General features: G+C 42.3%; 1 protein-coding gene across 8 annotated transcripts in view; it reads right to left on the bottom strand.

Moving 5' to 3' along the window:
• LOC126174783 (tyrosine-protein kinase Src64B) overlaps window positions 1-23982 on the bottom strand; it is a 264444-nt gene that overhangs the window by 219532 nt on the left and 20930 nt on the right. The window contains exon 1 of one of the 8 annotated variants that reach the window (XM_049921137.1): window positions 23692-23793. The exons of 5 other annotated variants lie outside the window; for them this stretch is intronic. The gene's annotated coding sequence lies outside the window, so the exon portion shown is untranslated. Of the gene's footprint in view, window positions 1-14130; window positions 14165-23691; window positions 23794-23982 lie in introns of those variants that run through there. 2 more of the 8 variants (XM_049921140.1, XM_049921138.1) reach the window with 2 other exon arrangements.

Below are 23982 nucleotides of genomic sequence, written 5' to 3'. Positions count from 1 at the left end.
ACATAAATATGACCATAATGAGAACGAAATGGAGGTTTGTCGAGCATGTAAGTGAATGCATGGTAGATGGGCAACGAAGTTCTTTACTGTATTATAATACACACTGAAGTGACCCCCTAATGGAGGATAGGTAGGTGGTACAGGAAAATTTGCAAGAGCAATATACTGTATCAGAAGACTGCAACGAGCTGAAAAGCCAACAGAAAAACTTTATCCAACAGTTGATGTCAAATAGTTAATGATGATGATAGCAAATGATGAATTAGTGAAGAATTAACACTCATATTCTAATCTTGTAGAGTACTGAAAAATTACTACAAAATAAAATGTGGATACACACATTAAGACATATGGAGACACGTACAAATATGAAAACCTTTTTCAACCTGGTATCAGAACACATACCAACAAAGAAGATATATAGATTCGCTGGTGGGCTTGTATAAGAAGATACAAGTGTACGTACTTGGGGGGGAGTCTCTAGCTGGGATTGAGTTTCTGCAACGAGCTGACTTAGGCCTGTGCGAATAGTGGCTATCAGCGCGAAGCTTTAACGAACGCGACGCGGTGGCCGAATGGACGATCCGAGAGCAGGCACGGGCCACCCCCGACACAGGCGTGGGTGGCGAAGCGGCTCGCTGAGCAGGGTTCCGGCCACCTTACGCTCCAGCTGCCGCTAAAACTGCTTTGGTGTGCGCTTCCGGTCTGTTGCAGCCCTGCACTACCTCCAGCGTCAAAAAGCAACAGCACCACAAGCAAAGGCTCGTGCCACAAACAACGCAATCAATACACAGTCGTGGTTTGAACCAACACAAAATTGTAGGATGACATTTCACATCGAGACACCACGTGGATAGCCCTTTCGAATCCTGGTGATGGAAGAGACTTGATCTCAGGACTGTAGCCCCGCTTCAGTGGTTCACAGACGTCGCGCCGGATAATGTTGGAAATGCTGAACAATATTTCAACAAGATAGCTGCTCGTCATCTTCATGTGCTTATTGATGTACCAGTATTGCAGCAGTTGCTCGCCAGTATATGCTGGCTCGCTTGAAAAGAGCAAGCGCCAAGGGTTGTGGCTATAATGTCATCGTAAATCACAGAGGACGTCGACATCAAGAGCCCTCTACCAGAGAAACGGGCCACAGTCTTTGCTTGCGCGAAGCGGAAAGAGGGCAGCAGCAAATCGCTGCCCCGCGCGCGCATGGACAGTGTGTTAGCGCCACGTGTAAGTGTCCTTACTTCGATTCCCCGTCTGTGTTGACTCAGATTCATTCGTCTGCGGCCGACGATGCCTTAGTACCACCAGGGCTGGTTCGCATGCCTTGCTAATTTGGAATCCCGTGTCTCTATTGATCAGGTCGTTAGTTATACGTATTTCGACTGCTTGTTTAATGATGGAGTCCCAATAAGTGGAGGAGGACGAAAGAATCTATGTCTCTCCGTAGTTCATGCTATATCCCGTGTCTGACACAATCTCGTGTAATGTCTGTGTTCAACACATCTGTTTTTAATAGTGCGAGACGTCTGGCCAATGTATGATTTACCACATTCGCACGGGATTTCATATATTCCTGGTCTTCTTAGCCTAGGTGGTCTTTAACAGAACCGAAAACCGCCGGCATTCGCGCTGGACAGCGGAAGATATATTTATATATTTTTCTGGAATAGCCTGCCGATCTCAAAGGACGCGCCACCAACATAAGGTAGAAAAACCATTTTTATGGAATTCTACGTTTCTTCTGTCTGCCCTTGAGGTTTAGTGCTTCTGGTTGAAATGCATTTCGAATCTGCTTAGAAGAGTACGCGTTTTGGACACACACACAGCTAAGCTCTGCTGATAGTCTCTCTAGATCTGAGATAACTCTAGCCCTATGAACGCGAGTGTGTGATCACTGCGTTGAGATGGATGATCGCAATTCTAAGACATGTCAGTGTGAGTTGGTTTACGAAACACACTGTGACCCAAGGAACGTCTTCTTTTCCACGGAAAGACTTCTAAAAACGGTATATTTTCATATTTCTGCACTTCCATGGTGAAGCAAATGCTCAGATGGAGGGAGTTACGGCGTTCCAGAAATGAAGCATTGTTGTCCCCTTGGCCATACTACAAAAGTATCGTCCACATACATCCACAAACATTTAGTTCCAAAACCGTCGACTGAAGTGTTGCATCGGCTTACATTTTATTTAACGAATAATATTTTGAATAAAATGACGGTGTTGCTGTGGATAGCCCTTTGTCTCCCTTAGTAGTAAACATTTTTATGAACGGCTGCTAGGACAAAGGACTTCAGTACGCCATTTTGGAACCTAAATGTCTGGAGATACGTGGACGAAACCTTTGTGATACGACCACAAGGGACAGCAACGCTTCGTTCTTTTCTGGAACACATTAACTCCCTCCACCCGATCATTTCCTTCGCCATAGAAGTGGAGAAAAATGGACACTTCCCGTTTTTAGACGTCTTGGTACGCGAAAAAGGAGGCACTTCCTTGGGTCACAGCGTGTGCCGTAAACCAACCCACACTGACATATTTACAAGCTGCCGTCACCCTTCTCAACACTGGAAGGAGCAGGTACCGACAAAACCACTAGCAAATTAGTCTAACAGACACTCGTCGACACAGCTTCGGAAGTTAAATTTCTAGAAGTTGCTGAACCCTTCAGAATTAAGAAAGATGTTCGACAGGGCGATGGGCTCTCACTGATTCGCTTCAAATCTCGTCTTAGACAAGGTCATGAGAGAGCGGAATAAAGAACTGCAAGAGAAACATCGAAGGAATGCATTTAGGATGGGAAAGAGAAAGATTTGAGGTGAAATGTCTCGCTTTTGCTGTAGTAATTTCTAAAGACAAAACAAGTGCAAAGATAATGATAGAAACACTTCACGAAATTGCAGCTCAATTCGGATTACTAATATATAAAAAATGGAATAGATTGAACATAAACAAAACACATCACAGATACAATCAGAAAGCGCAAATTAAAGTTTTACGGTCGTATTTACCGAATGAATGGCAACAGGCTAATGAAGAAAATATTTGGTTTCATTTTCAAATTAAAAAACACCACGGGATGGCTGGAAGAGACAATCGAAGACTTGAGAAAGCTTAACATACCAGAGGACACCATACAGAACAGGGAATGTTTCAGGCTACTGATCAGCACTGCAAAAAATTCCTATCCAACAACCAAATTCGCAACGTAGGAGGGTGATGCAAATGAACAGAGGCATGAAGAAGTTCTGGGAAAATAAAAAGATTGTACCTTTGTCTTAAATTCTAAGTGGTCTATAATTGGCCAAATTCTGCAATAAAAAATATTCCTTTCCTCGCCTATTCTGCGGGGAACCACCTCAATCCTTATCTTATCAGTCCACCTAATTTTCAAAATTCTTCTGCGGTGCCACATCTCAAATGCTTCGATTCTCTTCTTCTCCGTGCTCCAGGCGTACATTCTCAGCAATGTCTTCCCCAAATTAAGGTCTGTGACTGACACCAGCATACATCTCTTTGCCAGCAATGCCCTCTTTGCCTGAGCTAGTCTGCTTTTTATGTACTCCTTGCTTCGTCCGCCATGGGTAATTTTGCCTCCTAGTGGCGGAATTCCTTAACTTTATGATCACTAACTCTGATGTTGCCTTTCTCGCTATTCTCATTTCTTCTACATCTCATTAACTATGTCTTTTCCGGTCTACTCTCAATCAATAGTCTGTATTCATTAGAATGTTCATTCCAATTAACAGATCTTGTAATTCTTCTTCATTTTCATTAAGGGCATCAATGCTGTCAGTGTGAATCTTATGACTCATGTCCTTTCACTCTGAATTTTAATCCCACTCTTGAACCTTTGTTTTATTTCCATCATTGCTTCTTTAATGTATAGATTGAACAGTAGGGACGAAAGGCTGCATCCCTATCTTACATACTGTTTAATCCGAGAACTCTTGTTCTTGTTTTTCCAATCTTATCGTTCCCTCTTGGTTCTTGTGCATATTGCAAAAAAATGGTTCAAATGGCTTTGAGCACCATGGGACTTAACATCTGAGGTCATCGGTCTCCTAGAACTTGGAACTACTTAAACCTAACTAACCTAAGGACATCACACACACCCATGCCCGAGGTAGGATTAGAACCTGCGACCGTAGCGGTCGCGCAGTTCCAGACTGTAGCGCCTAGAACCGCTCGGCTACCCCAGCCGGCTGCATATTGCACAATACCCGTCTTCGCTTACAGCTAATTTTCTCAGAATTTCGAACATCTTGCACCATTTTACACTGTCGAATGCTTTTTCTAGGTTGACAAGTCCCATGGACGTGTCTTGATTTTTCTTCAGTCTTGCATCTATTTTCAAGCGCAATGTCTGAGCTGCCTCTCTCTCTACAGCCTTTACCTGTCCTAAGGCCAATCCAATCGTCATCTAACTACCGCTCAATTTTATTTTCCATTCTTCTGTGTATTATTTTTGTCAGCAGCTTAGATGCATGTGATGTTAAAATGAGTGTACGATAGTTTTCGCACTTATCCCCTTGCTGTCTCCGGAATTATGTGGGTGATTTTTTCCGTAAGTCTGAAGGTACGTCGCCAGTATCACGATGCTACACAAAAACTTGAATAGTCGTTCGATTGCCGCTTCCGATGGAGTATTATGTATCCCTTTTACTTTACTTGATCTCATGTTCTCCAGAGCTCTTTTACATTCTGACTCTAATACTGGATACCCTATCTCATCCACATCGACGACAATTTCTAAAACGATGTAATTCCCACTGCACTCTTAATTTTACCACCCTCGCGTTTAATTTCACAGAAGATTGTTTTGACTTTTCTATAGGCTGAGTCAGTTCTACCTACAATCATTTCTTTTCGATTTCTTCACACGTTCCCTGCAGCCATTTCGCCTTGTCTTCCCTGCACTTTCTATGTATTTCATTCCTGATGGATTTATGTTGTTGTATTCCTGTCTTTCCCAGAACATTTTTGTATTTCCTTCTTTCGTCGATCAATTGAAGTATTTCATCTGGTAGGCAACGTTTCTTCGCAGGTAACTTCCTTGTATCTGTGTTTATCTGTCCGACATATGTGACTGCCAATTTTGGAGATGTCCACTTCTCTTCAAGTGAACTGCCTACTCTGGTATTCCTTATCATAGTATCCACGTCCTTAGCGAACTTCAAACGTGTCTCATCATTCCTCTTTATTTCAGTATCCCACTTCCTTCCGCGCTGATTCTTCCGGGCTATTCTTTCTTCAGTCTGTTCTTCATGATTACTAAGTTGTGATCTGAATGTATACCTGCACCTACAAACCGACATTTGATTTTGCAATCTCTGTCTGACCATGATGTAATCCAACTGGAATCTTCCTGTGTCTCCGGGTCTTTTCTAAGTATACCTCCTCCTCTTGTGATTCTTGAACGGAGTATTCGCTATTACCATCTGAAATTTATTGCAGAACTCAATTAGTCGTTCTCTTCTCTCATTCCTACTGCCAAGCCCACTTTCTCCCGTAACCCTTCCTGCTATTCCATCCCCTACTATCATATTCCAATTCCCCATGATTATTGGGTATCCATGTCCCTTCACATGCTAAATTATTCGTTCAATACCGTCATATACTTCCTCTATCTCTTCATCTGCTGCTCGCTTAGGGAACATCCATTAATTACGTGAGCTCAAAATAGGAGGGGGGGGGGGGGGGGAGCGACAAAAGTCAACAAATATCATTTAAAAGGGGGAGAGGGCAATGAACACCTTAAGTCAACTTTTTAATTCAGAGAATATACATTTAGAGAATATACATTAATATAACGGACATTTTGTTTAATAAAATTAATTCCGAGCATAGACAAATTAAAGTGCCCACCAATTTCTATGGCCTCTATGAACCGAAATGAATGTTTTACATGCGTGTATGCCCGGAATTTCTCGTTATGAAACAAGTGCCGCACAAGTGTCAGATTTCATTTGGGGAATTCTCTGCCACGCCGGTCGAAATCACTGCGTAACAGTCAGTCGTGATATTCTCCAACGCATATAAAGTCAAAGTTATTGTTTTCACTATTAATTTGTATCAAAACTTTTACAATTCGTATGTTAAGCGGCATGCCGATAAGCCGAAACAACGGTACGAGCAAGAAGTTAATCGTTTGTGGATGGAAGTTTAAGCTGCAGTTCACCTATACAAATTCTCTTAGTAATCATTTCCTCAATAGATCGAACAGTTACGTAATCACACGGTTCAAAGAAAGGAAAGCACAGACAATGTTATCTTTCATCTACAAAGCAAGTAAAGGTTCAGTGACATTCAGTGCATATAATATATCAATAAAAGGTCAATTTCTTAGGGGTCCGTCAAAATGATTAATATTATTTTCATGGAGCCTTTTCTTCCGTCTGTCTCTGGCTGTCTGAGTACTACTCAGGGTTGACATGTTGAAAACAGTGTTTTTAATCATATGTTAAAAACACTGTTTAATACACTTTCTAAATAAAACATGTTTTATTAAAGACGCTTAATGTTTAAAACAAATAAAAACACATTTTAGGGTATTTTTACTCTACTACGGTGTAAACCTGAATTATCGTTATCGGCATTGGTTTGTTGTCGAATCTGAAATGTTCAGAGTAGCTCAATCTCTAGCCTGCCTTCCTGTTCATTAACAAATCCTACTCCTGTTATACCATTTTCTGCTGCTGTTGATACTACCCTATACTCATCTGACAAGAAATCCTCATGTTCTTTCCACATTTCACGTCACTGAGCCCTCCTGTATCTAGACTGAGCCTTTCCATTTCCCTTTTCAGATTTTCTAGTTTCTCTACCATTTTCAAGCTTGTGACGTTCCACGCCCCGACTAGTAGAACGTTATCCTGTCGTTGATTATTCGTGTTTTTTCTCATGGTAACCTCCCCCTTGGCAGTCTCCTCCCGGAGATCCGAAACAGGGGGGGGGGGGGGGGGGCTGGACTTTTTTTCAAATATGGGTCACATGTCCTGCCGCTACACCTAATGTGTCTTAAAACAGTGGTTTCCACTGCCTTCTGCATTCTCATGCCGTTGATTATTGCTGATTCTTCCGCCTTTTAGGGCAGTTTCCCATCCCAGGAGCAAGAGAGTGCTCTGAACTAGAGATGGGTCGTTCGCGAACTAACGGATCCAAATGAACGGTTCACCAAGACGAACGGAAGGAGGGAGGAACGAATTCTAAGGAACGGTCTTTCATAGTTCACTTCGATCGCGGCTTTCTACTTATAGTTCCCGGGAACGAGAAACGGTCAGTCTCGTTCCCGCAACGACACGTCGGCCGGTCTCGTTCCAGCATCGGTCCCGTTCCCGTCGGTCTCGGTCCCCCTCGAGCGTCGAGCGAACACACTTCTTATGTGGCCACTCGTCGCAGTTCCACTGCCGACTGCTCCTAGTTAGTTCAGTATTGAGTTGTTCGTTTCGTTCGCTACGCACGCCCATTCTTGATGTTTCAAACCTTTTTTGAACTCTGGACTTCTCGTTCTTTTCGTATTCTACTCAGCGTGAATTGAATGGAAGGCAGACCGACTAGAACCGAATGAAGCTCGCGCTCCATAATCGAGTGTCTGGTGTTACATTTTGTAAAGAGAATACGATAACTTCTACAATATTATTTCAGTGGTACAGGGTGGCGCACAAAAAATCGGGCCAGAATACTAACCTGGCCATTGTCGCCCACCAATCGTCATCCATTGTTTCGAAGTTGTTGTTTGCATTAGCTTATTTGTTATTTCTTTACTGCTTAATTATTGCATGTTTATATTTTCTGTTGGTAGCGGCCAACAAATCGTGCGTCATTGGCGAACAGTCTATACTCGGGGCCGGTTTTTCGTGCGCCACCTTACACGGTGATTCAAAAAGAATACCACAACTTTAGGAATTTAAAACTCTGCAACGACAAAAGGCAGAGCTAAGCACTATCTGTCGGCGAATTAAGGGAGCTATAAAGTTTCATTTAGTTGTACATTTGTTCGCTTGAGGCGCTGTTGACTAGGCGTCAGCGTCAGTTGATGCTAAGATGGTGACCGCTCAACAGAAAGCTTTTTGTGTTATTGAGTACGGCAGAAGTGAATCGACGAGAATCCGCGGGAAACAACTCAGTATGAACGTGACTCGCCTAAGGTGAACGTTTTCTGTGCCATTTCAGCCAATAAAGTTTTTGGTCCCTTTTTCTTCGAAGGTGCTACTGTAACTGGACTTCAGTATCTGGAGATGTTAGAGAATTGGCTGTTCCCTCAGTTCGAACAAGAAGCACAACAATTCATATTTCAGCAGGATGGAGCGCCACCACATTGGCACTTATCTTTCCGTAACTACCTGAACGTCAACTACCCGAGGCGATGGATCGGCCGCCAGGCAGCCCGTGACAGAGCACTTCATCACTGGCCTCCAAGAAGCCCTGATCTTACCCCCTGCGATTTTTTCTTATGGGGGTATGTTAAGGATATGGTGTTTCGGCCACCTCTCCCAGCCACCATTGATGATTTGAAACGAGAAACAACAGCAGCTATCCAAACTGTTACGCCTGATATGCTACAGAGAGTGTGGAACGAGTTGGAGTATCGGGTTGATATTGCTCGAGTGTCTGGAGGGGGCCATATTGAACATCTCTGAACTTGTTTTTGAGTGAAAAAAAAACTTTTTAAAATACTCTTTGTAATGATGTATAACAGAAGGTTATATTATGTTTCTTTCATTAAATACACATTTTTAAAGTTGTGGTATTCTTTTTGAATCACCCTGTATATTATTTCATGGCGATCAGCCACATAACGCTTCAGCTGGCTAGACGAGAGGTTTTGCAGAATCACAAAAATTACTTCAACAAGTGTGTGAAAATTCTGTAATGAAAGAAACTCTGTACTCCAGGGGCGAGCCTAGTGCCGCCGCCTGTTGGCGCCTTCCATCTTCAGTCACCTATGCTACTAATTTTCAATTTTACATAAGAACGATATACCATGCACAATGAACGGTGAACAAGTAAAAATGAACGGTTCCCAAAAACGAGCGATTACCAGTGAACTAGTTCCCAAGGATGAACGACTTTGCCCCTCTCTACCCTTGAACGTCCATCCGCTCCTCTGCCCTCTTCGACAAGGCCATTGGCAAGACGAGGGTGACTTCATATGCTGCCAATCTTCAGCAGCCATTGCTGATGATTTTTATTCGAAATTTAAGCAATGGCTGGGTTTATACCCGGTACCCAGGGTGTTTTGATTAGTAGTAAAAGAAGCTGCCCCTCGACCATGATGTTGCATACACGAGGGGCGTTCAATAAGTAATGTAACAAATTTTGTCTGAAAGCAGATTGATTTTATTCAGGATTCCAGTACACCATATTATTCACCCACTCTTTTGGCTGAAAACCCCTATTTTTCAACATAATCTCCGTTCAATGTGACGACCTTATGCCATGTTACTTGGAGGGCCTGTTTGCAAGCATGTTACTATTCTGCTGCACGACGTCGGAGCCAACGGCTTGCTACACCAAAAACCTTCCCACCATCCACGTGCTGCATCTCCTGGAGTGCTTCCTTTATGGGCAAACAGGAAGGTGCGACATCCGGACTTTAGGGTGGATGACGACGAACAGTCCTTTAAGTTTTGTGGGCTCCTTTCGGCTGCACAGACTTGTGTGAGACCTTGCGTTGTCATGTAGAAGAAGTAGTTCATCTTCATTTTTGTGGCGACGAACACGCTGAAATAGTTTCTTCAATATCCTTACGGGTAGCACAATACACAACACAGCTGATCGTCGCACCATGTGGGACGATATTAATCAGAACAACCCATTCAGATTCGCAGAGACATTCGCCATGGCTTTACCGCCTGAGTGTACGACTTGAAGCTTTTTCTTCGGAGGAGAGATGGTGTGGTGCCACTCCACGGATTGCCGTTTTTCTGTCTCGCAGACATGAACCCACGTTTCATTGTGGTGGCAATGTTCTAAATAAATTGTCACGATCAGTTTCGTAACGCGCAAGTAATTCCGCACAGATGATCTTTCATTGTGCGACGAGGACCCTAGCGGGCAAACACCTTTGAGTACCCCGACTGTTGGACGAGTGAGTCAGCAATACCAACAGTGACGTCCAGTGGAGCAGCGAGGTGTTTGTTTGTGACCCATTGACCACTTCGAATGAGATTGTTCGCACTTTCCAACGTCACACCTGTGAACGGAGAGCCGGCACGCGTGATATCAGACTGGTATGGAAGACTCGCTGTGCTTTGGTTCACTGCCACGTCTCTGTAGACATTATGCAGGCGCCTATGAATAACTGTGACGTTTTGGTTTTCCGCCGCAAGAAACTCAATAATAACTCTCTGCTTGGAAAGCATCTCCGTTACAGAAGCCATTTTGAAGGCTACGTATAGCGCCACCACCTGTTGGTACTTCTACGTCTACATATATACTCCGCTAGCCACCAAGCGGTGTGTGGCAGAGGGCACAACTCGCGCCAAAGTCATATCCTCCCCCCTCTGTTCCACTAGCGAATCGCGGGGAAAAACGACTGTCTCAACGCCACAGTACGAGCTCTAATTTCCCTTATCTTTGAATGGTAATCATTGCGCGATTTGAAAGTTGGTGGTAATAATATATGCTCTACATTCTCGGTGAAAATCGGATTTCGGAATTTAGTGAGCAGTCCCTTCCGTTTAGCGCGCCGTCTATCTGCAAGTGTGTCCCACTCCAAAGTTCCTAAGAGATTTGTAACGCACTCGCGATGGCTAAATGTACCAGTCATGAATCTTGCCGCTCTTCTTTGGACCTTCTCGATCTCTCGAATCAGACCCAACTGGTAAGAGTCCCATACAGACGAACAATACTCCAAGACTGTGCGAACTAACGTGTTGTAAGCTATTTCCTTTGTTGAAGGACATCATCACTTCAGGATTCTACCAATAAACCACAATCTAGAATTCGCCTCAACCGTTACTTGTGTAATCTGATCACTCCATTTGAGATCATTTCGAATAGTCACACCCAGATACTTGACGGATGTTACCGCTTCCAAAGCCTGGGCATTTTTTGTACTCTTACATTAATGGGGATTTTCGCCTTGTTATACGCAGTAGGTTACACTTACTAATATTGAGTCATTACACCACGCATTTGTTTTCTGCAAATCTTCATTGATTTGTTCACAACTTACGTGTGATACTACCTTCCTGTAGACTATATCATCACCGGCAAACAGTCTAATGCCGTTGTCGATACCATCAACCAGATCGTAAAAAGAAGCGGACCTATTACGCTGCCCTTGGGGCACACCTGAAGTTACGCTTGTTTCTGTTGAAGTCACCCCGTTCAGAACGACATACTGCTCCCTGCCTGTTAGAAAACTTTCTATCCAACCGCTTATGTCATCGGATAGACCGTGAGCGCGCACTTTTTGGAGCAAACGACAGTGCGGAACTGAGTCGAACGCCGCGGCATCAACCTGGGAGCCGGTATCTAGAGCCTGTTGTGTATCATACACAAAGAGGGCCAGCTGTGTCTCGCTTGACCGCTGTTTCCTAAAAACGTGCTGGTCTCTGCAGATGAGCTTCTCAGAGTCTAGAAATGTCATTATGTCTGAACACAAAATATGTTCCATGATTCTACAACAAACTGATGTCACTGAAATTGGTCGGTAATTATGTGCATCCAAACTTCTACCCTTTTTATAGATTGCTATGACCTGGGCCTTCTTCCAGTCCCGTGGAATCTTCCGCTGCATGAAACTATAGGGTCTGAAGTGGGAATATTCCGTGATGTCCCCCAACAAATGCCGCATTTTTTTCAGTCGAAATTGGACGAGAAAAATGTGTTCCACTACTTATTTAATGCCCCCCGTATTAATGCCATGTTAACATGACTTATCTATGAAATTTCTTTGGACATGACATTAAATGAAGTTACATTGTGGTTCCGATTTAAACATGTGCGTATATCTTCTGCAAAAGTCTGTCGAAGTGCATGGAAGAGGGCACCTACCATTGTCACACTTATTAGGGCTACTTCTCATTTCTTTTGCGTATGGAAGTCGTGAAGAATGATTACTTAAATGCCTCTGTGCGTGCTGTAACTAGGGTAAATTTGTTTTCGCGGTCCCTGCGGCAGAGATACGCAGGGTGCAGATACTAAAACAAGAGAAGGTAGTGATACTGGACGTTGAGGTCTGGAACGAAGTCGACGTTCTAACTCAGGCCAAACGTGTTCAATTGGGTTCAAGTCGGGACTCTGCGTAAGCCAGTCTATTTCAGGAATGTTACCGTCCAAAAAAATTATCGTCTCCAAACTATTATAAGCAATACACAATGCTGTAAAATGTGTTCATATCCTTCCGAACGTAACGTTTTGTTAAGTACAATAGGCAGACCACACACTAACTACAAAAAACATCCCAAAACTGTGACATCCCCTCAGTACTTCACCGTTGGCACTAAGTATGAAGGCAGTACCGTTCTCCAAACTCAAACCCTTAGATAGGATTGCCACAGCGTATAGCATGATTAATCACTCTAATCACTCGTTTCCCGTCATCCGCCGACCAGTGCCGTCGGTCATTCACATGCCATTGATTACAGAAAGGTGAAACTCATGAGAAGCTTCTCGTCCATTGTAACTCATTCCTATTAACTCCCTACTCACACTGTGCTAGCGGAACTACTGGTAGCACTTTGCCACTCATTAGTGATTCCTTCCGCCGATTTCATGCGATTTTTTAAAACACCCATCGCAATGCTCGACGTTCCCTGCCAGATAGTACACGAGGTCTGCCTGGTCTTTGCTCATCTGTGGTGGTTCCTTCGTGATTCCAATTCACAATCATATCACCAACAGGTAGCTTTAGACGGGTTGAAAGGTCCCTGATAGATTCAATACTCAGGTGACATCCAATGACTGGTTCACGTTCGAAGTTACTGACATCTTCTGACCGACCCATTTTGCTGTTACTTCTTTTCTACTGACAAAAACAACAATACCTGCCTCCTTTTATACTGGCGGGTCTGTCTCTCTACAGCTACATCTACACTCTGCAAATCACCGTGAAGCGCATGGCAGAGGGTACGTCCCAGTGTACCAATTATTTGGCTTTCTTCTCGTTCCATTCACGTATGGAGCGCGGGAAGGATGACCGTCTGAATGTCTCTATGCGTGCAGTAATTATTCTAATCTTATCCTCACGATCCCTTTGCGAGCGATACGCAGGGGATTGTAGAATCAAACAAATCTATATGGTACGGGTAACACACACTTGAGCAATATTCTAGAACCAGTCGCACGAGTGATCTATAAGCAATCTCCTCTGTAGACTGATTGCACTTCCCCAGTTTTCGACCAATAAACCGAAGTCTACCAACTGCTTTACCCACGATTGAACATATGTGATCATTCCATTTCTATCCCTACACAGTGTTATACTCAGGTATTTGTATGAGTTGGCCAATTCGAACAGCGACTCACTGTTATTATAGTCATAGGATACTAAGTTTTTTCGTTTTCTGAAGTGCACACTTTTACATTGCTGAACAATTAAAGCAAGTTGCCAATTTTGCACCACATTGAAATCTTGCCGAGCTCTACTGAATATTTATGCAGCTTGTTTTAGACAGTACTTCATTATACTGTATACACTTGCATCACCTGCAGAAAGTCTGAGGTTACTATTAATATTGTCTTGAACGTCATTGATACACAACACGAACAGCAAGGGTCCCAACATACTTTCCGGGGTACACCTGAAATTACTACTGCATCTGACGATGGCTTCCATCCAAGACAGCATGCTGCGTTCTTCCTACCAAAAAGTCCTCAATGTAGTCACAAAATTTCACTTGATACCCCATATGATTGTACTTTCTGGCAATAAGCTTAGGTGTGGTACTGAGTCAAATGCGTTTCGGAAATCATGAAATACTGCATCTACCTGACTGCCTTCATCCATAGCTCTCAGTGTGTCATATGAGAAAAGTGCGATTTGGGTCTCACGTCATCGATGTTTTCAAAATTTGATCGGGTAGGGCATACTCTGACTGCCACACACACACACACACACACACACACACACACACACACACTGCAAATTGAGTTTGAAAAAAGACGAGTAAAACAGTACCTTTAATGTTTTACCTTAACTGCGTTGTATTTTGTTGAAGCTGCTGTCGACGAAAAAAAAAATCACACAGAGCTCCTCCTCAGGTGTAAGAATAATTCGTCGCACAACAAAAAAATATAACACTCGCACCATCAATAAAAAACAATGAATTTGAAATGCGGACTCCGGAATACATCGTTTACGAACAGTAGGTAAATCATGACATCCCTTGTACTGACTGAACGTCCCCTTTACTTGCAAAATTATCTAAGCTTCTCCTGTCAAATGAACAAGCAACGTTACATTAGAAGAGCGGAAAAACATCTAAAATCAATGCCACAATCATCTGCATGAGCACAATCTGGACAAGATTTTCCGAGTAAGAGGTCGCAAGTGGCGACTGGAGCGTGACGGCCGCATGTGCTTGCAAATGTAATGGTCCAGACGCCGAAGTACGAACGTGGATAGGTGCCTAACATGGAGGAAATCTTTTCAGTTGTTTGTGATTAACGCGTATTGCCGCATTAAGGAAATATGAAGCAAGAGCCGCGAGATGTGCAGAGAGCAGTTAAGCGTTGCCCAAAGGCTCTCTCGCGCTGAACAAAGGCCGGTTATAAAGCGCTGCTGTTCTGTCGCACGTGCCGCACGCGTACAGGTTTACCACTGAGTCAGCCGCCGTCCGGAACCAGCTGCCACCTAGCCTCAGTGCGACACACGCGAGCGAGCACGCAGACGTGGAGGGGGCGTAGGTGGAGAGGGGGCGGGGTGGACAGTGTACTTAGTTGCTAGCTTGTCATCGACAACGCGCTTCGGCTGAGCCCTTCTTACTGCTTCCGTACTGACAACAAGTATGCAATCTGATACAGAACGAGGTGGAGCAGTGGATACGTGTTCGGAAGGGCTGCAGTTCAAATCCCTGTCCGGCCATTCAGATTCAGTTTTCCCGTGATTTCCCTGAATTCCGTATGGCGAATGTGGTTTGTTTGAAAGGTAACGGCCGTTTCCTTTCCTCATATTTCCTCAATTGGAGCTTTTATTCCATATCCAACGAAATCCTGTCTAACAGGACATTAAACCCAAATCTTCTTTCCTTCCAAAATGATATTCTAACGCGCAAATGATTTCACTGCGTCAGAAGAGACGCCCATGTCTGAGGGTGAGCCCAAACTCGATCGCACAGACGAAATTCCACGTAAACAAGTAGGAGATGAGCTTCGCTCAACATTTGGCAGATTAAAAACATGATCTGTAGAGTGCAGCCAACATAAGAGGAGGTAGTAAACTTAGGATTTATATCCCGTTGGTGACGTGATCTCAACTGATGAGATAGGCGCTTGAATTGGACACAGGGATGGGGGAGGGGGGGGCAGAAAGACGTCGGCTGTGGACGTTTCAAAGGAGCTTGATGTTGCTGAAGAGAACCACAAGAAAACTAGAAAAGGAACGCTAGTTCACTGTCTTAACCGCTGCGCTAGTTCCTCCGATGAGGACAGAATAATGTAAATAATATCTACTATAACAATGGAATACCGATACTATGCGACTCAACGGTTTTATGCTATCACAACACTTCTTCGTATACCACATAGTACAGTGCTCCTCAACCGGGGCTTTTTCGCCCCAGCAGCGGCGCTTTCACTTATCGAAACTGTCGGGAGGAGCATGAGGGCGTGGGTCATTGCAAAGAAAAATGGGCTTCTGTAGGCGTTTGAACAGGCATTCTGTTTTTCCTTTGTTGACTGTTGTTTCAACTAGATTACTACAAGACAAGAAAACTACATGACTTTGTCTAAATTTGATTCGATTTTTTATTGTTTAGCGTATGGCTAATACAGACATACCATAAAATTAAATTACGTATACATATGTACATATTGACAAACAAGAAACTTAAGTTTGTCTTTAAAACTGAACATCCAATCCTTCAATCCAGCGCACTGCACCTGGAGTTGCTAGGAGGAAGTCCTCACAGCACCTTGATAGGCACGAATCCTGCATTCACTGACAATGTGGTGAACAGTCTGGTATGGAGCCCCGCAGTCACAGGCTGGATTGGGCAGCTTCTTCCACTGGCCATGGCCAGTACGGATTCTGTTGAGAATAGTCCAGGTCTTCCGTGATAGGTCGAATTCACTCGGGAGTTTAGCACCTGAGAAGATGTTACGCAGGCGCACATCTGTCACTGCTTCCCACCGACCTTTCCATTCCTCAAGAGGTTTGAAATCCTTACCAACCATGCCAGCAGCATCGCACAGAGTTGGATGGTGTGATTTCAGTCTCTTACGATTTAAAATCTCATTACGGCAGTACATCTGCGTAGATCAGGAGGCATTATACAGGTTAACAGTGGAAGCCAATAAACGGGAGTTGATCTGATTGCGCCAGATATTATGCGCATTGTCGTATTCAGCTGGGCGTCAACAAGCCTTGTATGATGACTGTTCATCCAAACAGGTGCACAATACTCAATACTTGATTCGATAATGTATGTAATGTCAACAGGGGTTCTGTCGTGAGATAGTAAGTTAGCACGAAGTGGACGAGCTCCGACTCAGATACGGCTCCAACAAAGAAATTTTACGAAACTAACCACTCTTTTAGCAACAGTGAAGCGTCCGTACAAACAGCAATGAAGCTGCTTGTATGTTTCGGTACATTATGCTTATATTAAACGGGGCACACTGAAAATCTGAGGCAGCTGTTCGGGGACATAACCACTATATTCCGGAAGCATATTTTCTGAAAATCTCTGGGGAAAAGAGGTGCTGTCATTATTCAAATACACGCTTGATATGTAGATTTATCCCCTTGCCTTTTGTAAACAGACAATTACCATTGTGCCCCATTTTGAAAACACGTTTCTAAATGAAGCTACACAGCCTTTCATACTAAGTGATCACTTATATCCTCTTTGACAAAGTGGGTAAGGTAATTAATCTGTTTTCAAGCTTCAAAACGAAAGTTTGAAGTTTGAGGAATGGAATATTGGAGGCTTGTTAATCGAACAATCTACTTTCATTGTTCATAAAACCCTATTTCGAAACTTGAGAAAACTTCATATTAGGTTAAAGCTAAAGGATTTGTCAGCACGATGTTGGAGCCTGATGCATGCACCAGGTTCATTCCTTTGAACAACGACACACGGTCATAAGACGCTACGAAACAGCTCTTGATTTGAGAAATACCTTTCTTTACAGACAAAAGGTCTAGTGTTATGAAACTTATGATTTAGTTATTGAAGAAAGTAAACTTTGAGAAGTATCACTGAAATTCTTAAAAGAATTTTTTTGGGTATAAGCATATGTGAATTTACAGTCATGTATAAATTACGGCAATGCTAAGTACGTAATAAGGCTTGTATACAGGGTAAATTCTGCGTTTATACTAGGAAGACTTGTGGCAGGATGGAGTAGTTAGGGATGGAGATGCAGCGTAGGCGGTGCTGATCACCATTCCAAGGTAGCAACGGAAGCGCAGAGTTGAAAAAGATTGACAACCACTGATGTAGTACACCACACCGCGAATTTCAGACGCACATCTTGTTACACAGTGTGCAAAAAGGTGGAAGTTTTAGTTTAAATGTAGTACGCGTGATCGATGCGCTTTTAGCCGAAACACCCTACCGAGTTTTTTCAGGTACATCAAGGTGCCCAACAGATGTGGCTATGGTGATCTTTGCGAATTACTCAGTCCCTTACTCAGAATGTGAGCGCTGGAGGGCACATAAGACGACCAACCACACGTAAAAAGAAAAAAAAGTAGCACCCAGATTCACCAAACAGATAAACGTACGAGGTGTGATCAAAAAGTAATGGAAATTTTTGTTTTTCTTAAAGAATCTTTATTCATCAACATCAACTTTGTCCCTTTCAGAGTAATCTCCCCCCCCCCCCCCCCCCAGATATGTCAGCGCTTTTTCCAATCTTGGAAGCACTTCTGGTACTGACTTTTAGTTATGATGTCAGCTCCTTCAGCGATTCTGTTTTTACCTCATCAGTGGTGGAAAAACGACTCCCTTTCACGGTTCTCTTCAACCTCAAGAACAGAAAGAAGTCTCAGGGTCATGTGATGGCAGAGGGAACATAACGGTTTTGTTGTTTTGCCAAAAAATCACCGACTTCATTCAGAAATTCCTGGACGATATCTACGCGACGCTGTTTTTGTTGGAAATTCGACATTTTCGGAACAAACTTTGCTACTACACTTTTCATGCCAGAAACATCTGAAAAAATTGTTTGGCATGAGTCAGAGGATATGCTGACGTTATCAGCAACTTCTCTGATGGTGATTCGGCAATTTACCGGACTATTTTCTTCACTTCTTCCACATTGTCATCAGTTATAGATGTTCTAGGGCGTCCAGGGCAGTCGCCTTCAACGTTTATAACACTCATAAACTCTTTTCTTACTCACAATGTATTCACCAAAAGCCACAATCAACACTTCGAATGCGGTGCTCCGCTTTATTCCAATTTTCAATCGAACCTTAATGCGAGTTCTCTATGAACCACCTTTTTCGAAAGTAAAAATTCGCCAAGCACTAGAAAACACTAGTAACATTTTCGACTGTCAACAATGACCTGTTGTTGTTGTTGTTGTTGTTGTTGTGGTCTTCAGTCCTGAAACTGGTTTGATGCAGCTCTCCATGCTACTCTATCCTGTACAAGCCTCTTCATCTCCCAGTACCTACCGCAATCTACATCCTTCTGAATCTGCTTAGTGTATTCATCTCTTGGTCTCCCTCTACGATTTTTACCCTCCACTCTGCCCTCCAATGCTAAATTTGTGATCCCTTGATGCCTCAGAATATGTCCTACTAACCGGTCCCTTATTTTTGTCAAGTTGTGCCACATACTCCTCTTCTCCCCAATTCTGTTCAATACTTCATCATTAGTTATGTGATCTACCCATCTAATCTTTAGCATTCTTCTGTAGCACCACATTTCGAAAGCTTCTATTCTCTTCTTGTCCAAACTATTTATCGTCCATGTTTCACTTCCACATATGGCTACACTGCATACAAATACTTTCAGGAACGACTTCCTGACACTTAAATCTATTCTCGATGTTAACAAATTTCTCTTCTTCAAGAACGCTTTCCTTGCTATTGCCAATCTACATTTTATATCCTCTCTACTTCGACCATCATCAGTTATTTTGCTCACAAAATAGCAAAACTCCTTTACTACTTTAAGTGTCTCATTTCACAATCTAATTCCCTCAGCATCACCCGACTTAATTCGACTACATTCCATTATCCTCGTTTTGCTTTTTTGATGTTCATCTTATATCCTCCTTTCAAGACACTGTCCATTCCGTTCAACTGCTCTTCCAAGTCCTTTGCTGTCTCTGACAGAATTACAATGTCATCGGCGAACCTCAACGTTTTTATTTCTTCTCCATGGATTTTAATACCTACTCCGAATTTTTCTTTTGTTTCCTTTACTGCTTGCTCAATATACAGATTGAATAACATCGGGGAGAGGCTACAACCCTGTCTCACCCCCTTCCCAACCACTGCTTCCCTTTCGTACCCCTCGACTCGTATGACTGCCATCTGGTTTCTGTACAAATTGTAAATAGCCTTTAGCTCCCTGTATTTTACCCCTGCCACCTTTAGAAATTGAAAGATAGTATTCCAGTCAACATTGTCAAAAGCTTTCTCTAAGTCTGCAAATGCTAGAAATCTTTCTTCTAAGATAAGTCGTAAGGCCAGTATTGCCTCACGTGTTCCAACATATCTACGGAATCCAAACTGATCTTCGTCGAGGTCGGCTTCTACCAGTTCTTCCATTCGTCTGTAAAGAATTCGCGTTAGTATTTTGCAGCTGTGAATTATTAAACTGATAGTTCGGTAATTTTCACATCTGTCAACACCTGCTTTCTTTGGGATTGGAATTATTATATTCTTCTTGAAGTCTGAGGGTATTTCACCTGTCTCATACATCTTGCTCACCAGATGGTAGAGTTTTGTCAGGACTGGCTCTCCCAAGGCCGTCAGTAGTTCCAATGGAATATTGTCTACTCCCGGGGCCTTGTTTCGACTCAGGTGTTTCAGTGCTCTGTCAAACTCTTCACGCAGTATCGTATCTCCCACTTCATCTTCATCTACATCCTCTTCCATTTCCATAATATTGTCCTCAAGTACATCGCCCTTGTATAGACCCTCTATATACTCCTTCCACCTTTCTGCTTTCCCTTCTTTGCTTAGAACTGGGTTTCCGTCTGAGCTCTTGATATTCATACAAGTGGTTCTCTTTTCTCCAAAGGTTTCTCTAATTTTACTGTATGCAGTATCTATCTTACCCCTAGTGAGATAAGCCTCTACATCCTTACATTTGTCCTCTAGCCATCCCTGCTTAGCCATTTTGCACTTCCTGTCGATCTCATTTTTGAGACGTCTGTATTCCTTTTTGCCTGCATCATTTACTGCATTTTTATATTTTCTCCTTTTATCAATTAAATTCAATATTTCTTCTGTTACCCAAGGAGTTCTACTAGCCCTCGTCTTTTTACCTACTTGATCCTCTGCTGCCTTCACTACTTCATCCCCCAGAGCTACCCATTCTTCTTCTACTGTATTTCTTTCCCCCATTCCTGTCAATTGTTCCCTTGTGCTCTCCCTGAAACTCTGTACAACCTCTGGTTCTTTCAGCTTATCCAGGTCCCATCTCCTTAAATTCCCACCTTTTTGCAGTTTTTTCAGTTTTAATCTACAGTTCATAACCAATAGATTGTGTTCAGAGTCCACATCTGCCCCTTGAAATGTCTTACAATTTAAAACCTGGTTCCTAAGTCTCTGTCTTACCATTATATAATCTATCTGATAACTTCTAGTACCCTAAATATTCAAAACAGCTGAAAATGCAAACATACATCAGGAACATGTTTCCAACAAGATAAAAAAATTTCAAGATCTTGAAATTACACACATATACATACACATGGTACTGTAATCTTATTGTATCTCATTTGATTTGATACTAAACAGAAAACTTTGACAAGAAAATTTTGGCGACTGGGAGAAATCACGAATGAAGTCGTATACAGCCAATTTTCGATCCACTCCTATTCTTTATGCAGAATGATATATCAATTATTCATTGGATAAGAACCAAACATTGTACAGATATCACAATATGTCATTTTGAAGAGAAGGTTTTGAAGGTGCGGAGCGTGCTTTGTGTGTGTTGGAGTTCACTGTTTCATGAAATGGTCTCCCCGATCACTAGATCTCACTACGTGTGATTTTTTTTTTTTTTTTTTTTCCTGTGGGGACACATTAACGATCTGGTGTATGTACCGCCTCTACCACGTGATGTAGCAGAGCTCCGGGAGAGAATACGGGAAGCGACAGCCACAGTCATGATGCCATGCTGTGACGGGTATGGCAAGAATTCGATTACCGTATTGACGTCTGCCGGGTCACTCATGTTTCGCATATCGAATGTTTGTAAAAAAAAAACTTTTTCAGAGTTTCTCTTCAAAATGCAATATGTATGACATCTGTACAATGTTTAGTTCTTGTGCAATAAATAACTGAAAATGTTCTCAGACTTTATGTACACCCTGTATTATGTGATTGACCTTCCATTTAACATACATTTAGCACAGTGTCTTTTGCACATGATATAAATATTATAATTAATTCAGTTAAAGAGGAGTCAACAGAAGAAACTGTTTACAATATTTTTTCAAATAATTATTAAATAGTTCTCAGTAAATGGTCTCCCCGTTAATTTTTGAAGAAAGATGAACACAGTGCAGGCAGTTTGTATAACAACTGGAATAACACCAACATTTAATGTAGCATATGAACTGCTGTTAGCAAAGAATGTACATACCAATCGAAACTGGAACTGGAAGAAATATATTTTTTATTTGCAAAAGCAACAAAATTATTAAACTTTTGCCATTCGTAAAACAGCTACGGTAATTTTAGAAAGAAATAAACGAATATTTACATACATCCACTTATTTAAGTCCTATAGCAACTTTTCTAGTTTAAGACATCACTCAGCAAAAAATTATTGCTTGTACAGGAACAAGCGACGAAAGTAATACGTAGTGTTCAACCGTAATCATCTCGTAGACTCTCTTCAAAGAGTTAGGTATTTCAACAACCCTTTCACCATGAATTCCGTTATGAATTCGTCAAAAATAGCTTATCACAGTTTGAGAAGAGTAATGATGGCCACAGCTACAGAACTAGGAACAAAAGATCTGTATTATTCATCGCTAAAGTTGTCAGCAACTTAGTTAGAAAAGGAGTTCAACGCGCAATCACAAAAACATTTGACCATTTCCATATAACATAAAACGTCATGGACTGTTTACTAAAAACTGGTAGCACATGTAGCTAAATGAGTAAAAAAATAAGTGCATCACAAGTTACATGACTACTATAAAAGGCTAATAATATGCCCATTCTTATTCAATTTAAGCCAGTATGCAATTTAGTAACTTGTGCACTACAAGCAGGCAGCTGTACCCACAGATACAACCTCGTCTGCACTATACAGACGGTATCAAATGGTTCAAATGGCTCTGAGCACTATGGGACTCAACTGCTGTGGTCATAAGTCACCTAGAACTTAGAACTACTTAAACCTAACTAACCTAAGGACATCACACACATCCATGCCCGAGGCACGATTCGAACCTGCGACCGTAGCGGTCGTGCGGTTCCAGACTGTAGCGCCTTTAACCGCTCGGCCACTCCGGCCGGCCCAGACGGTATCGAAGTTCATTTTAATGAAGATAACATTTTTCGGCAACAAGTACATATATTTTATACCGGTCAGTGCTTAAATAAACCGGCAATAAAATATCTACTATATCAGGTTACTATGCAGTCTTACTGGGCAGGAAAGGGCACCAATGCTGTCAAATTGGAGTAGTTGAGAACTACGTACGTGACACTTTGGGATATAATTAAGGGGTGGTGCAAAAAAAAATCGCAATCAAAACACGACAGAATCTGATTATGTACAACCCTTAATAAGTGAGATGGAACCTATTGTATAAACTTCACATTCACTTCAGACTTTAGAGCCACCGAGCACTCATAAAAAATATAATATGGATGTTATTTTGTTCTACGCATCCGACTGTCACAAAACGTTGCTTTGTTTCTCATGAACAGCGGTTCAAAAGTAGAATTTTAACAAGCTTACGTAATTCCGTGTCCCTATAACTGCGAAAATATCTTCTACGGATTAAAGTAATATGTATCAACGAACATGTACATAACATCCTTTGGTGCTTACAATGTAGCGTTAGTTATTCGTCATTTCAGAACACTTTTCAATGCACAGCATATCTCTCATTCTTCAGAAACAATAAAAACAATTACTTGTAACGTACAAGTTAGAAATCGAGTTTTCCTGACTTTAGACATTTACTTGCTCTTGAACTGTATGTATTAGGAATAGGGAATATCATAGCTTCCTCAGACATTGTTTGCAATGTAGAAAATAGCTGTGTGGCAGTGTAGCTTAGTTGTCTTCGTGTTTATCATTTACTGTGTGGACAAGGATAGTTCATTCCCGAAAATATATAAAATACTAAAGTACCTACTTACTTTTCTTCGCAATTGGTTAGTTAAGATAGCACACGTTTGGTGCATAGTAAACAGCATCTGAATCTTCACTGTTTAATGTGCAGAATATACTCATGCAAATGATCCCTAACGCAAAATTGCATCGACGTCCGAACTTTTGACGCGGCGATGTGCGTTCTGTGCCGGAAACCAGCGAACTGCGAATTTCCGGCTTTCGACATCCATGACGTGTTGCAACTTCCGACCGACGCGCAAGTTCCTAGTTACAGATCACGCGCTGCAATATAACCAATCGTCGTACTGATCTGAGAA

Source organism: Schistocerca cancellata, chromosome 3, assembly GCF_023864275.1.
Source record: "Schistocerca cancellata isolate TAMUIC-IGC-003103 chromosome 3, iqSchCanc2.1, whole genome shotgun sequence".
NCBI classification, from domain to species: domain Eukaryota; kingdom Metazoa; phylum Arthropoda; class Insecta; order Orthoptera; family Acrididae; genus Schistocerca; species Schistocerca cancellata.
The sequence above is the reverse complement of the archived record's forward strand: the minus strand, read 5'-3'. Positions and strand labels throughout refer to the sequence as shown.